The following is a 15,271-nucleotide window of genomic DNA, read 5'->3' as shown; positions in this document are numbered from 1 at the left end:
TATCTTGCAATCATAAATGATGCTGTTATGAACATTGGGGTGTACGTATCTTTTTGAATTAGTGTTTTTGTTTATTTTCATATATATACCCAGAAGTGGAAATGCTGGGTTCTATTTTTAGTTTTTTGAGAAATCCTCCATACTATTTCCCACAGTGGCTGCCCCAATTTACAGTCCCACCAACAGAGTATGAGGGTTCCCTTTTCTCCACATCCTTGCCAACATTTGTTATTTGTAGACTTTTTGATGATAGTCATTCTGACAGGTGTGAGGTGATATCTCATTGTGGTTTTGATTTGCATTTCCTTGATGCTTAGCGATGTTGAGCATCTTTTCATGTGCCTGTTGGCCATCTGCATTTCCTCTTTGGAAAAATGTCTATTCAATTCTTCTGCCTATTTTAAAATCAGGTCATTTGTTTGATGTTGAGTTGTATGAGTTGTTTATATATGTTGGATATTAATCCCTTATTGATCGGTCATATCATTTACAAATATTTTCTCCCATTGTTTGTCTTCTTGCCATTAGAAATTGTCTGTGTCTGATGCAACCACTTTCTTTCTTCTCTTCTTTTTTTAAATTAGCCAAACCACATGTGTGAGTCTTCATGGAAACAGTCATTTTCTTGGCAAACTTTGCTCCCGTAATGTGGGAATCCAGGGTAGGGCACTTGGAATCGATATGGAGAGGCAGAGGGGGAGTTTTTTCCCTGATGGTTCGTGCCATGGAACAGAGTTCAGTGTGATAAAAAGACCTTGCATGAACTGGGATCGGGTGGATAAGGGTCAAAAGGAAGCTCACCAACCTGCAAAACTGTTCATGATGGGGGGGAAAACTCAGAGCCCCAGAACCCGCCTGGCCACGGAGATGCAGTCAATCCATCTGGCATATGAACAGGCTGGGAGTAGAATCTCATGTTTGAGGCTACAAGGAATACATGCATGATTTCAGAGACTATTTTTGACCAGGGCCATATAAATTGTATGTTACAGGATTTGAACAGATTAAAAACATTAAAAAAATGTTCTTCTTCTGCTTCTATTGTATTTTTACTTTATTGCTGGTGCTTCCTCCTTTGACTTGCTAACGGGAATGTATTTTTTCTTGGTACTGCCATTACCTCTTCCTGCTACTTTCCAGGTCACTAATTTTTCTGCTTAGAGTTCATTCTGTTTAGACCGATGTGCTGTCTCTTTTAATGAGGTTATTTCTGGGTTATTAGCCTTCCTGTTATATGATACCTTATGTGGAGGCCCTAATTGATGTAAATCAAACACAGCTTGCAGAAAGAAATCAAAGTCATTCTTCAGATATTTGGTGGCTCTCTGGGCATCTGAGGATTTCAGTATTTAAAGCTACTTTGTTGAGAAGAGGTTACACGTAGCTAATAAGACAAATAAATCCTTTCTTATTCATAAATTAGCAGGTTCAAAGAAGTGGAAATTGAAGGAGAGTGTTGGCATTTTGGTTTGCTGAATAAGCTTTAGACAGAAATTAGACTGAAAAGTATTGAGTGGGAGGGGTTTCATTGTACAGTTCAATAACCTTGCCAACATATTTTTATTAAGGCATTCTTACATAAACCATTAAGCTTTAGGTTAATTTTTACAGATATTTTCTATCTGTACATAACGAAGAGGGTTAGAATGAAGCAAAAGAAAGAATTTCCTTTAGAACTCTCAGAGATCTCCCAGCATAGCTACATGCGGGAGGGATTTCTGGTGCTCTTTGGTTTTCAGACGGGCCTGTTGTTATGTTCACATTAGAAAGAGGAGGTTGCTATTTTCTCATTTTGCTCCTGGACATTAGCTCTGTCATGGGAGATTCTGACGTGCAGGCATATTATTTTTATCTCAAAAGAAAGAAAAATATGGTTTGCTCTCTTTCTTTCCTTAAGGTCTTATTCATTCATTATGTTCCCTGCCTGTCTCAGGGAGAAATTGCTCTCTGCCTAGAAAGGTGTGGCCAGCATGGGACTCTTCAGAGGGAGAAGGTATTTCCCATTAGAAGGGAGGTTGGGTAGGAGAGGGGAAGTTGGGGGGATGGGGTAGTCCCCTGGAGGCCACATCCACTCAGGGAGGTCTTGGTGCAGAAGACGGTATTAGGAGGGTTGGGATCAGAGCCCCTGGGTTTAAAGCCAACTCTGTTCCTTAATAACCATGTGACACTAAAGAAGGGCTTTACTTGGTTATCAAGGCATAAGAAACTCAGAGGTGATTGGACCTGACCCAACTCTCTGGATACCCAAAGTCACCACTGCCTTAGCTCTCCTGAGACACACACACACACACACACACACACTCACTCACACATACACACACACACACACACACACACACACACACACACACACACGGCCCCTGGATTGGCACAATGGTCATATCCCCTGCGTAGCTTTGTTTGGGGGAATCCATGAATGTGAATAAAAGCAACGTGTAAACTGCCAGACACCATATAAAATGTTTGCTGTGGGGTCTTTTTTTTTTTTAATTGGAGTATAGCTGACTTACAATGTTGTGTTACTTTCTGCTGTACAGCGAAGTGAATCAGTTATACATATTCATAAAGCCATTCTTTTTTACATTCTATTTCCATATAGGTGTGGGGTCTTGCTGACCACAGTCAAGGAAGTCTAAGGAGGGTCCAGGAGGATATCTCCATGGCCTGTTGTAGCCCAGTGTCGGTGGGTGCTCCGTCACAGGGCACCTGGGGTTCACATTGGGGTCAAGGCCCTCGGGAGTTCTTTCCTGAAGCCCTGAACCTTGGTCTTTATTCTGCCTGAGAAGGTGGAGAGAGAGTGAAGAGGCCACAACACAATGGAGACCGGTGCTCCATCCTCGGAATCGTGGTTTTACCTAGGAAGAAGGCCATTAGGAGACACTGCTTAGCAGTGTTGGGGCCAGGGCCTGGGCTGTCCCCTTTCCTGCCATGATGTCACTGGGGTCAGCTGTGCCCATGAGTCCTGCCAGCCCCGGGGTGAGAGGGCCATCCAGTTTCAGACTGACTGGTCAGAGGGCCTACTAATTCTGTCTTAACTCTTTATTAAGATTGATAGTAAATTTCATCATAGGTCTTTTAAATTTCCAGAAGAAACGCTCAGCATTTTTATCACAGAATCATGGAGGATGAGATGATTCAAAATCCTCTAGTATGGGGTTTCCCAAATTTCCTCCTAAAGGATTATCCCCTTTACATATTTTGTTTAAATAAACTTCCTTTTAAATGTTTAAACTTAGTTTTAAAGGAAAATCTATACCAATTTGGTACCTGGAACTCCATCTCATTTGCCGTAAGAAGGGGATAATTCTGAAATGGCTACGACGCCATTCCCATCAGCCTGCTTAACTGACCACAGAGGCTCCAGCCACACCCAGAGCCACTCACACAAACAATACCCACACCCACAATAGCACGGCCTGCCCAACACACACCCGCCTCCCACATGCGCCCACACAATGCACAAACACAAAATAACACACAACACACATGACAAACACATGGTACATACAATAGATACAACACATGCACAGCACACAGCACACAATACATACACCATACACCCCATGCACACACACGTTATATCCACAGCACACTCATACACCAACCATAGGCAAATACACAGGCACTAATTCTGCTGCACACAGAACACACAACCACATAACATCTGCAACACTAACGTACAACACAGCAACATATGACACACAACTCACAGCACATGCAATCTGCACACAAATTACACACACTCCACATTTTTATGAAAAAGAAATGCGGAAGGAAAACGCAAAACGTTAGCAGTAGTTTTCGTTAGGTGGTGGTATTCTGGGTGGTATTATCATTTTCTTTGTTGTTCATTTCTACACTGTCTAAATTTCATAGAAGGAGTGGGTATTGATTTGTGATTTTAAAGAAAGTCACCATTTTATAATTCAGTGGTCTCTTCCTGTGGCAGCCCTGGCCCACAGGGATCAATGGCCTGATGCCCGTCATGCTGTGTTTCTGGCAGAGGAAGGTGCCAGTGACCTGAGGAGTCCAGAGATTCTGAGAGGGCATCACTCAGCCCTGGGTTCTCCATCTCCCCAGTCCCCAAACTAACTTGGCTCCAAGGATGACAGGGTAGGGGGGCCCAGGCTCTGGATCCCTGCAGGGTCTCCAGCTTACTCCCCCACCCTCCCCTAGCTCCTCTTTCCTACTGTCTCATTCCATTTAAGCTGTTATTTTGTCCTCAGTACTCTGGTTTGACAGAATGAGCTGTTACTGACCTGAGGTAGATTTCATTTCTATGCCTGGCTGCTGTCTCCATGCAACAGACTCCTGGCTGTGGGCAGGTACCTGACTACAGACTCTATATTTCAGTAAATAATCAATTGTCATTGTGAATCAGGCACTGTGCTTGGCTCTAGGGTTGTGGAGGTAGATTCTGGCCCCCTTGTAAGAAAAGGGCAGGCTCTAAATTACTAAAATATATTCATTGGTTAAAATTGCAGAGGGCTGGGCTTCCCTGGCGGCGCAGTGGTTGAGAGTCCGCTTGCCGATGCAAGGGACACGGATTCGCGCCCCGGTCAGGGAAGATCCCACATGCCGCAGAGCGACTGGGCCTGTGAGCCATGGCTGCTGACCCTGTGCGTCCGGAGACTGTGCTCTGCAACGGGAGAGGCCACAACAGTGAGAGGCTCGCGTATCACACACACAAAAAAATTGCGGAGGGCTGACTTGATATTCAGAGACTTAATATTAGCCACGATGACACATAATATTCAAACAGAATTGCAATTGTGGATGGCAAATGTTTGTCTTCTGCATTCTCACACATCACCTCCACTAGGCAGGAGAACACAAAAGCCTAGATGTTCACATTCTGGGTTTACAACTTGCTCTTTTTTGTCTGTACTCCAACTAATTTCTTCTGGACTCCCATAGCCATGCTGCTCCGCCTTCTGATGGCAACTCAGGTTGTCTGAGAGGTAAGCTTTGCTTTAGTAACTTGAGAACTTCCAAGCTCCATGCAGCTCTTTTGAGGCAGTGGTGTTAGGCATGTGAAGGCCCAAGGAGTGAAGGCCCTGGGACATGTTGCAATTATGAGGTGAGAAACCAGGACAAGATACTTTAACACTAGGGTTTCCAAAATCTTTGCCATTTTCTCTCCCTGAGTGAGGCTTGAACATTGTGTCAGTCTCCATTGGGGTGGCAGGTACTGTGTGATGAATAAAACCAAGTTTCTTATTTTGTCTATGTTTCCCAGAACCCAAGGAGGTCTTGGCCATTAAGTATATGGTGGGTGTTGCTGATTTTGTAAATAAGCTATGAAAGTGTAATGACACACAAGGATGCACCCACCAGATGGACTTTAGGGATCCCAGGGAAGAGGAAGGGCATCTTTGGAGTGAGACCTTTAAACTGGAGCCTGAGGTTTAAGCTTGGGCTGAGAAAAGATGAGGTGAGAAAATATTTAATGCCAGCGGAGCCACAAGCATGGAAACCCTGAGGCAGGAGAGGACGGAAGATGTCTAGGACCACAAAGAAGCCCAGTGGTGACAAAAGAAAGAGCAAGGGAGATGATATTGGTTGAAATTGTAAACCTGGATTGGGATGAAAACCAGGTGGCCATATTAGGCTTTGGTGTTTATGAACAAGGCAACTTAACACATGAAAGATGTATTTTCAAAATGTATTCAGCAGTATGTAAGGCATTCAACAGTATGAAAAATAATACAAGCCACACCAAAGAGATGTGCTCAACATCTCTTTGCCTGCAGATCAACTCTCTACCCTTCTCCACCTGACCTGTGCCCCAGAGGGCTGACTCTTCTGGGCCTCCTTCTGGCTTCCTGTTGGGTTCAGAGATTAGAGGAAGCAATGTGTGAGGGTATGTTTATGCCTCTGGCTCCCGCCCTACAGCCAGGTTTTTCCTGAATTCAGGTCCCTGGAACTGCTCCCCTGTCCTTGTCTCCTTAGCCCAGCTGGTGAGAAAAACCCTAAGAACACTGTGGTCTCCCAGAACCCTGTCCTCACCTTTGTAAACAGTCCTTTGATTTATCCCGTTGAGTGTGCCTGCTGTTTCCTGCAGGTGCCCACCACCTGGCATCAGTGCATTTGTGTCTCTCCTCATTAAGTCCCCTTCTAATCTCAAGAGTAACCTCTGTACTTGATGCGGCGTGCTCATTCCTCTACTGGGTTTATACTCTTGGTCCACTATGTACAGCAGCCACTGTCAGCACTCTGCCCATATCCCCTTGCCCTTCCCATTTCAGTGTGGTCTTGGGATCAACTCCCACTTTCCAGCAGTAGCATTCTATGTTTTGCCTAGACTTTCTCTGGCCATCAGAGTCTACTTTGTCCCCATTGTGGTTGGCCAGAATTACTGGGGAATTAATGCCTCTTCCCAGCAGCCCTCAAACAAAGGGGCAGGAATAAATACTCCATCCAGGTCCCTCATCCTTCTGGTGAGATATCCTGGAGCACTGAGTTTCTCTGCAGGATTCAGCTCCAGTTACCTTGATGGTAGCTGGCTTAATAGTGCACCCTTATTGGCTACCTTCCCTGCCTTCTCACTTCCCTTCTCTCCTATGGTGTTTGCTAGGATCAGCTCCCAATAACCTATTTGCACTTAAGCTCTCATCTCACACTACCCACTATGATAATATGTATGTGTCTCTAAGTAAATACCGTGGTATGCTTACTTTTAGGCTTCATAAAATTGATATTACACTATCTGAAATTTTTTATACCTTGCTTCTGCTCTACATAGTGTTTGTTAGATTCATCTATAATGGTATCAGTTTCTGTAATTCATTCATTTTCTTTTACTTTTCATTTTTTAAAAATTTTATTGAAGTATAGTTGATTTATAGTGTTGTGTTAGTTTCAGGTATACAGGTATAAAGTGATTCAGTTATATATATACATACATATATATACATTCTTTTCATGTTCTTTTCCATTATGGTTTATCACAGGATATTGAATATAGTTCCCTGTTCTCTACAGTAGGACCTTGTTGTTTATCCATCCTATGTATAATAGTTTGCATCTGCTAACCCCTAACTCCTAATCCTTCCCTCCCCCACCCTCCCCATAATTCATTCATTTTTGCTGCCTCATAGTATTCCATTACATGAATAGTCATTCTCCTTTGATGAAACTACAAACATTTTTTTTGCAACTATAAGCAATAGTTCTATGAACATTCTTATATTTATATTTCCTTATTGGCATATAGTTGATTTACAATGTTGTGTTTATTTCAGGTGTACAGCAAAGTGATTCAGGTATATATGCATATATATGTATATTCTTTTTCTTATAAATGTATATAAAAGTTTTTCTCAGCTAAAAACCTAGGAGTAGAAATTTGGGGTTGTGGGATATGTAAGTTTCAAATATAATTTTTTTCCAGAGTGGTCATTTTAATTCATAGGCATATTGTGATTCCTATTATTGCTCTATATCCTGCCAACACTTGATATTGTCAGACTTCTCAAAACTTTCCTATTTATGGGGAAGAAATTGGTGAATCATTATAGTTTTAAATTGCATTTCCCTGATTAACAAGAGGTAGAGTATCTTTTTATATTTTTATGGATCACTTTTATGAATGGCTGCTTTACATTTTTGATTTCTTCTTCTTTATTTTTTAAAATAATTATATATTCCAGATATAATAATTTGTTGACTAGATATGTTGCAAATATCTTCTCCCAGTCTGTGGCTTATCTCCTCACTTTTTTATAGTGTCTTTGAGTAAACAGAAGCATTACAAGATCTTAGGGGTGGAAGAAGTGGTATGATGTGGCTGTGCTTTCATAAGGGTTTCCTTGGTGCTCTGGGATGAATAGACTGGGAAGGGGTTCAGACAAAGTGGGTGGAGGAAAACCCATTGGACATCACTGGCTATAGCAAATAAGGAGGAAAAGTTGATGGTTTGAACTAAAGTGAAGACAATGAAAATGAGGAGAAATGAATACAACAAGAGATAATTTGGAGTTGAATTCATGGAGTTTTATGGAGGTGAGAAAGAAGTAGGTGTTAAAAATTACTACCTAGAATTCAGGTTCCAGCCAAGATGGGGTAACAGGGTCTGGACTTATGTTCCTGTCAGAATAAAAGGACAAAATCTACATCAAAAAATGGCATTGAATATTAGGCAATAAAAGACAAATATTCCTAAGAGAAAAAATGAACCCTATGCTTGCTCCAGCTCACTGCCTGGAAAGAGGTTCCAGGCCACAGTGTAGGCAAGAGGATCTTCACGGCAAAACAGACAAATATACAATTATAATCAGAGATTTCAACATCCTTCAATCATTAATTTTTTTGAAAGTTTTTTTTTTAAATGTGGACCATTTTTAAAGTCTTTATTGAATTTGTTACAATTTTGCTTCTGTTTTATGTTTTGGCTTTTCGCCGCAAGACATGTGGGATCTTAGCTCCCTGACCAGGGATTGAACCCCCACCCACTACATTGGAAGGTGAAGTCCTAACCACTGGACTGCCAGGGAAGTCCCTCTCTCATTAATTGATAAAATAAGTTGAGTGAAAATCATCAAAGACATAGAAGATTTGAAAAACACTGTCCACCAACTTTACCAGATTGACATTTATAGAACATTGCATCCAAGAACAGTACATGTGACATTACCAAGATAGAACATATTCTGGACCATAAAAATGAACTCAGTAAATGTGAAAGGATTCAGATCATATAGAATATATGTTCTTTAACCACAGTGGAAGTAAATTAAAAATCAATAACAGACCAATATGTGAAAATCCCCAAATATTTGGAAAATAACAAACAACACACTCTAACCTGTTTGTCAAAACTTAAATAAAAATGGAAATTTGAAAGTATGTTGAACTGAATGATGAAAACACAGTATATTAATGTTTATGAGATGCTGATTAAAGCAGCATTTAGAGGGAAATTCATAGCACCAAACATCTATGTTATAAAAGAAGAAAGGTCTCAAATCAATGACCTCAGATTCCAAATTAAGAAACTAGAAAAAGAAGAGGAAATGTAACTAAGAAGAAATGAAATAATATAGATCAGAGTAGAAATCAATGAGCTAGAAAACAGAAAAAAATACAAAAAAATGAAACCAAAACAAGGTTCCTTGAGAAATTTAATACAATCAGCAAATCCCTAGCTATTCTGATCTGGACAAAAAGAGCAAAGGCAATAATTTCCAACATCGGGATTGAGAGTACAATTTCTACAGATATCAAGAAGATAGTAGGACAATATTATAAACTTTCATAACTTTATGAAACTAAATTAGCCAACTTAAATGAAGTAAAAAATTTTCATAAAAGACACAAGCCACTAAAGATTTCTCAAGAAGAATTAGATAACTTGAATAGCCTTATATCTATTAGAGCAAATTAATTTTTAGTTAACTTTCCCACCAAGAAAACTCCCAGCCATGAAGTTTCACCTGTGAGTTCTGCCAAACATTTAAGGAAGAAATAATACCAGTTCTTCACAAACTCCTGCAGAAAATGGAAAAAAAGAGACTATTCTCCATATCCTAGACCAGAATAACCCTGATACTAAGAATCAAAGACAGTATAAGAAAGTTGCAGTCCAATACTCCTCATGAACATAGATGCAAAGGTTCTTAACTTTATTTTTTTTTAAAGCAAATCAAGTTCAACAAGTAAAAATGGTAATACATCATGAGGAGAGGGTTGGGAGATAGCTGGGGATGGGGGGGAGTTGAGGGAGGGGTGTTCATAGTTGGAGACATTTGTCTAAATTCTTAATAGGAAGGAATCAGCACCCACAGAGCAATAATGAATCACACAATCTTTTCTAGATCATAATTTCTCAACTCTGGTCATGCATTTAAATTGCCTGGACAACTTTGAAAAAGTGCTGATGTCTCAGCCACTATCTTTATCCCCCAAATCTCCCTTCTGGAGTGAGGCTGGGATGTATTTTTTAAAAATAAAAGCTCACCAGGTGATTCAAATGTGTAGCCATTTCCTAAAAGACAGGGACTGGGATCCCAAGCACAGCTGAAGCAGTTGGTCTTAGGTATGAGGAAAGCTGCTCACTCTAACAGGGAGGAAGGAAAGAAAATAGAAACAGTTGCAGGTAAGTTTGAGAGTTAGGTGGGGGAACACTGAGATGGGTCCTCTTGGTTGGTTTATATTTTTATGACTCTTTACACAAAGTGACTCTATAATTCTAGACTCACCAACCAAATATTGTCTGATAAGGAAAATGAGGGAGAATGAGAGTGAACGACTTATCCATGTTTACACAGTGATTGAGTTGGGATAGGTAACTAGATCTCCTGGATCCTGTGACACCATGGCATCACATGTCTAAAGGGACCTAGTCTCCACAACCCAATCAGATAAACAGCTGGGTTTAGGATGAGTTTGAGAAGGAGGCAGTTAGGAGTACGTTTGTCAGTCTCTGGAATTCTCTCCTTCAGCAAACTCCTAGGTGTTGGACCTTAATTCATTTCAAAGTAGCAAGGATTGATGAAGACTAACAGATCACCAGGAGACAAATAATGGCTGTAAGCACACAAAGGACTTACCTGAGAGAACATAATCATTTTTTCTTATCACTATCTCTTTATATTGGCTTTACCATGAAATTAATAATTTGCATTCAACTCATTCTAGAGTTTGAGGATAGTGCAACTTCTGGGTCTAAGAAGATAGATTGATGTGTGCTACCTACATGTTTGTCTTTTAGAATAAGGATGACAATTTCACTGAAATTCCAAAACAAGCAGAACATCATTGGTTGCATTTTACTTTTCTTGCTTAACAATTTAGAAATTGACTTCTGCAGCTTTTTAAAATTATTGATTAGCATGATTGGAGAACTTGTTTCAAAGAGAAACTTGATGTTACTGACCCAAGCCCAAATATGACTTTCCAGCTCTCTTTCATTTCAAGAATTTTTCATCTGTTGTCACAGTCAGGAAGATGGATGGGGTGTAGGAAACTGTGAAACCTCAGACCTAAAGGTAGTGAGTTTCTTTTTTTAAAAAAATAAATTTATTTATTTTTGCCTGCGTTGGGTCTTCGTTGCTGCCGAGGGCTTTCTCTAGTTGCTGCAAGTGGGGGCTACTCTTCGTTGCGGTGCACGGTCGTCTCATTGCGGTGGCTTCTCTTGTTGCGGAGCACGGGCTCTAGGCAAGCGGGTTTCAGTAGCTGTGTCATGTGGGCTCAGTAGTTGTGGCACACGGGGTTAGTTGATCTGGGACATGAGGGATCTTCCCAGACGAGGGCTCGAGCCCGTGTTCCCTGCATTGGTAGGCAGATTCTTAACCACTGCGGCACCAGGGAAGTCCCCAGGTAGTGAGTTTCCTGAGACATTTATAACTCTCTGCTTAGAGATTTCTCTGCCCAGAGGCTGTGGAGTTTGAGACTCCACAGAGGATTTTGACTAAGCTTGGGGGAAAGATGGGAGGGACTTTTGATGACCAAATATATTGAACAGTTTTAGCACTTGCTATTTCAAGTGTATGAACCAGCTAGCACTTACAAACAGGACAAAATCAAAATTTAATGAAAACTTAATAAACCTTCAAGCCAGAGAAGTCTTTAAACTATTCAGAAACAGGTATTTAAACTGTTGTATCTGCCTGCCTATGAAAGAAATGTGGTACTGCCATTCACCTGGGAACTATCTTCAGTAATAAGTTTGGATGAGATTCCATCTGGTTTTCTTACCTATTTTTTTTATATGTGCAGTGTTGCAGGTGCAGGGGAATATGGATGGAGAAAAAAATGCACGTGGAACTATATTAGATTGGAGTTTGCCATTTCATTCTTTTGGCAGGTTAGCAGATGCAAAATGAGATTGTGGGGTCTTGGGGGGGATTCATTTTGAGGACTACAACTAATGAGCAAGAGTTTGCCAAAAGAGAGGATTATCAGTTAAGATTTTAAAACTTTTACTGAAGTACCATTAACGTACAGTGAAATGCATAGATCTTAATGTGAAGTTTGATCAGTTTTGAAGAAATGTGCATATCCATATGACAATATAGGGCATTCAACACACTCCAGAGTTGCTTCATGACCCTGCCCAGTAAATGTTGACTGCCTCTCTTCAGAGGCAACCACAGTTCTGATTTCTAACACCATCAATTAGTTTTATCAGTTTCATATAAGTGGAATCATGCAGTGTGTATTCTTTTTTTTTTTTTTTGTGATACGCGGGTCTCTCAGTTGTGGCCTCTCCCGTTGCGGAGCACAGGCTCCGGACGCGCAGGCTCAGCGGCCATTGTTCACGGGCCCAGCCGCTCCGCGACACGTGGGATCTTCCCGGACCGGGGCACGAACCCTTGTCCCCTGCATCCGCAGGCAGACCCTCAACCACTGCGCCACCAGGGAAGCCCGCAGTGTGCATTCTTTTGCTCAGAAAAAAGTTTTGAGATTCTTCCATTGTTGCATGTATTAATATTTTATTCTTGCATTGCTGAAGAGTACATCACTGTATGAAAACACCACTATTTATTGGTCTATTCTATTGATGGAGGGTATTTGGGTCTTTCTTCGTTTTCTCCTCCCTCCCTCCCACCCTCCCTTCTTTCCGCTCTTCCTCCCTTCCTTCCTGCCTCCCTCTCTCCTTCCATTCCTCCCTCCCTCACCTCCTCCCTCCCTCCCTTATTTCCTTCCTTCATCCCTTCCTTTTTCCTCTTTCCCTCCCTCCCTTCCTCTCTTCCTCCTTCCCTCCCTCCCTCACTTCCTCCCTCGCTCCTTTCTTTCCTCTCTTCCTCTTCCCTCCCTTCCTTCTTCCCTCCTGCCCTCCCTCCCTTCCTTCCTCCCTCCCTTCCTCACTTCCTCCCTCCCTCCCTCCTTCCTTTCCTCTCTTCCTCCCTCCCTCCTCCCTCTCTCCCTTCCTCCCTCCTTTCTGTGTTTCCTTCCTTCCTCCCTCCCTCCATTCCTCCCTCCCTCCCTTCTGTCCTTCCTTCCTTCCTCCCTCCCTTTCTCCCTTCCTCTCTTTCTTCCTTTCTTCTACTAACATTCTTGTGCAAGTATTTTTGTGAATATACATTTAAATTTCTCTTAGGTAAATACCAAGGAGTGGAATTTTGGGTCATGGTGTAGGTATGTATGTAATTTCATAAGAAATTGCCAGAGTAGTTTCCGAAGTAGCTTTACCACTTTTACCATCATCAGTGTATGAGAGTTCCAGGTGCTCCATGTCCTCAACAACAGTTGGTGTGGTCATTCTTTTTTAATTCATCATTTTAAAGTTTGAAGTGGTATCTCATTAATGTTTTAGTATGCATGTCCCTAATGATAATGTTGAGCCCTTTGGTATGTGCATACTGGCCTTTCATGTATCTTTGTGAAGTGTATGTTCAAGTCTTTTGCCCAGTAGTAATGGAGTGTTTTCTTATTATTGCATTGTAGGATTTCTTTGTATATTCTAAATGCAAGTCATTTGCCATATTTCTCCTTGTCTTTGCCTTGTGTATTCTTTTATTTATCAAGATCTATTGATGAGCAGTTTTAACTTTTGATGGAGCTAAATTTATTTATGTTTCTTTTATAATAGATGCTTCTGGGTTCTCACTAAGAAATCTTTACCGGCTCTGAGATCATGAAGGTATTCTCTTAACTTTTCTAATAGGAGATTTATAGTTTTAGCTTTAGGTTTAGACTACAGTTTACACTAAATTAATTATTGTCAGTGGTGTGAGGTAGGTCTTAAAGATCATCTTTTTTTTTCATACAGATATTGAGATGTTTCAGAACTTTTTGTTGAAAAGACTATTATTTTCCTATTGAATTACTTTGGTGCCTTTGTCAAACATCTGTTGACTCTTAGATGTGGATCTATTTCTAGACTTATTATTCTGTTTTATTGATTTTTTTGTTTTTCCTTATACAAAAACCACAGTGTTACTATTTCTTTGTAACAAGCATTAATAACTTTTGTTTTTCTTTCTCAAAATTGCTTTTGCTCTACTAGACCGATTTTTATATAATTTTTAGAATCAGCTTTACAGTTTGGATTCTTGTATATTTTTTGGCATGGAATTGAATGAAAAGATCAAAATGGGAAGAATTGGCATCTTGGAGGTATTGAGAATTTCAATCTAAAAAGTAGATTAGTTCATTGCTTATTTAGATTTAAAAAATTTTCTTTCAGTAGTTATATGTAGATTTTAGGGCAAATTTCTTGTACAACTTTTGATAAATTTATCTCTTAAGTATTATGTCTTTTTAGTGCTATTTTAAAATTGTATAAGCTAATACTTTTATTGCTAATATGTAAAAATGCAATTGTATTTTGTATATTCACCTTGTATATATATTGTGATATTGCTAAATTCACTTATTATTTCAATTAATATTTTAGGGGGTAATTTTCTTAGGATTTTCTCTGTATATTACAATGTTATCTGTGAATATGCATAGCTTTATTACCTCTTTCCCATTTGTTATGCCTTTTCCTTTTTCCTTTGCCTTATTGAATTGTCTGGGGTTTCTAGTAAAATGAAAGCAGACATCCTTGGCTTATTCCTAATCTTAGTTGGAAATGTATGAGTTGTTCACCTCTAGGTGTGTTTTTGGCTGTAAGTTTTCAGCAGAACCCCATTAACAGATTGAGGAATTTTCCTACTATTTCTACTTTGCTGAAAAGAGGTTGTGTTGAATTTTATCAAAGGTTTTTGCTCTGGATCTATTAGATGATTATACAATATTTCTGCTTATTTTTTAATGTGGTAAATTGCAATTGATTTTCAAATGTAAAACCAGTCCTACATTTGGGGGAATAATATTACTTTTTTGAGATGTATTATGTTTGTAATATATTGTTGGATTAAATTTTATAATACTTTGTAAAGGATTTTATCATTTATGTTGATGAGGGATATTGGTGTGTTCTGTTCTTTTATTATAATATCCTCTGATTTTGGTATGAGGATTATGCTGACTTTATAAAATAATATGTAAAATGTTCCCTTCTCCTCTACTTTTTGAAAGAATTTGTGAAAGTTTGATATTATTTATTCTATAAATATTTGAGAGAGCTCACCAGTAAAGCCATCTTATTATGGAGCTTTCTTTGTGGGGGATTTTCATTGGTGAAAGTAATTTCTTTAACAGATATAGGACTATTCATACTTTTACATTTCTTGGATGTGCTTGGATAGCTGCATGTTTCAAATATTTTTCCATTTCATCCAAATTTTTGAATTTTTGGCATAATATTCTTGTATTATCCTTTTAATGTCTGTAGGTGCCATAATAATGTCTCTTATTTATGATATTGGTAATTTGTGTT

Source organism: Aethalodelphis obliquidens, unplaced genomic scaffold, assembly GCF_003676395.1.
Source record: "Aethalodelphis obliquidens isolate GAN/ISIS:26980383/991018 unplaced genomic scaffold, ASM367639v1 scaffold43, whole genome shotgun sequence".
Lineage (NCBI taxonomy): Eukaryota > Metazoa > Chordata > Mammalia > Artiodactyla > Delphinidae > Aethalodelphis > Aethalodelphis obliquidens.
The sequence above is the reverse complement of the archived record's forward strand: the minus strand, read 5'-3'. Positions refer to the sequence as shown.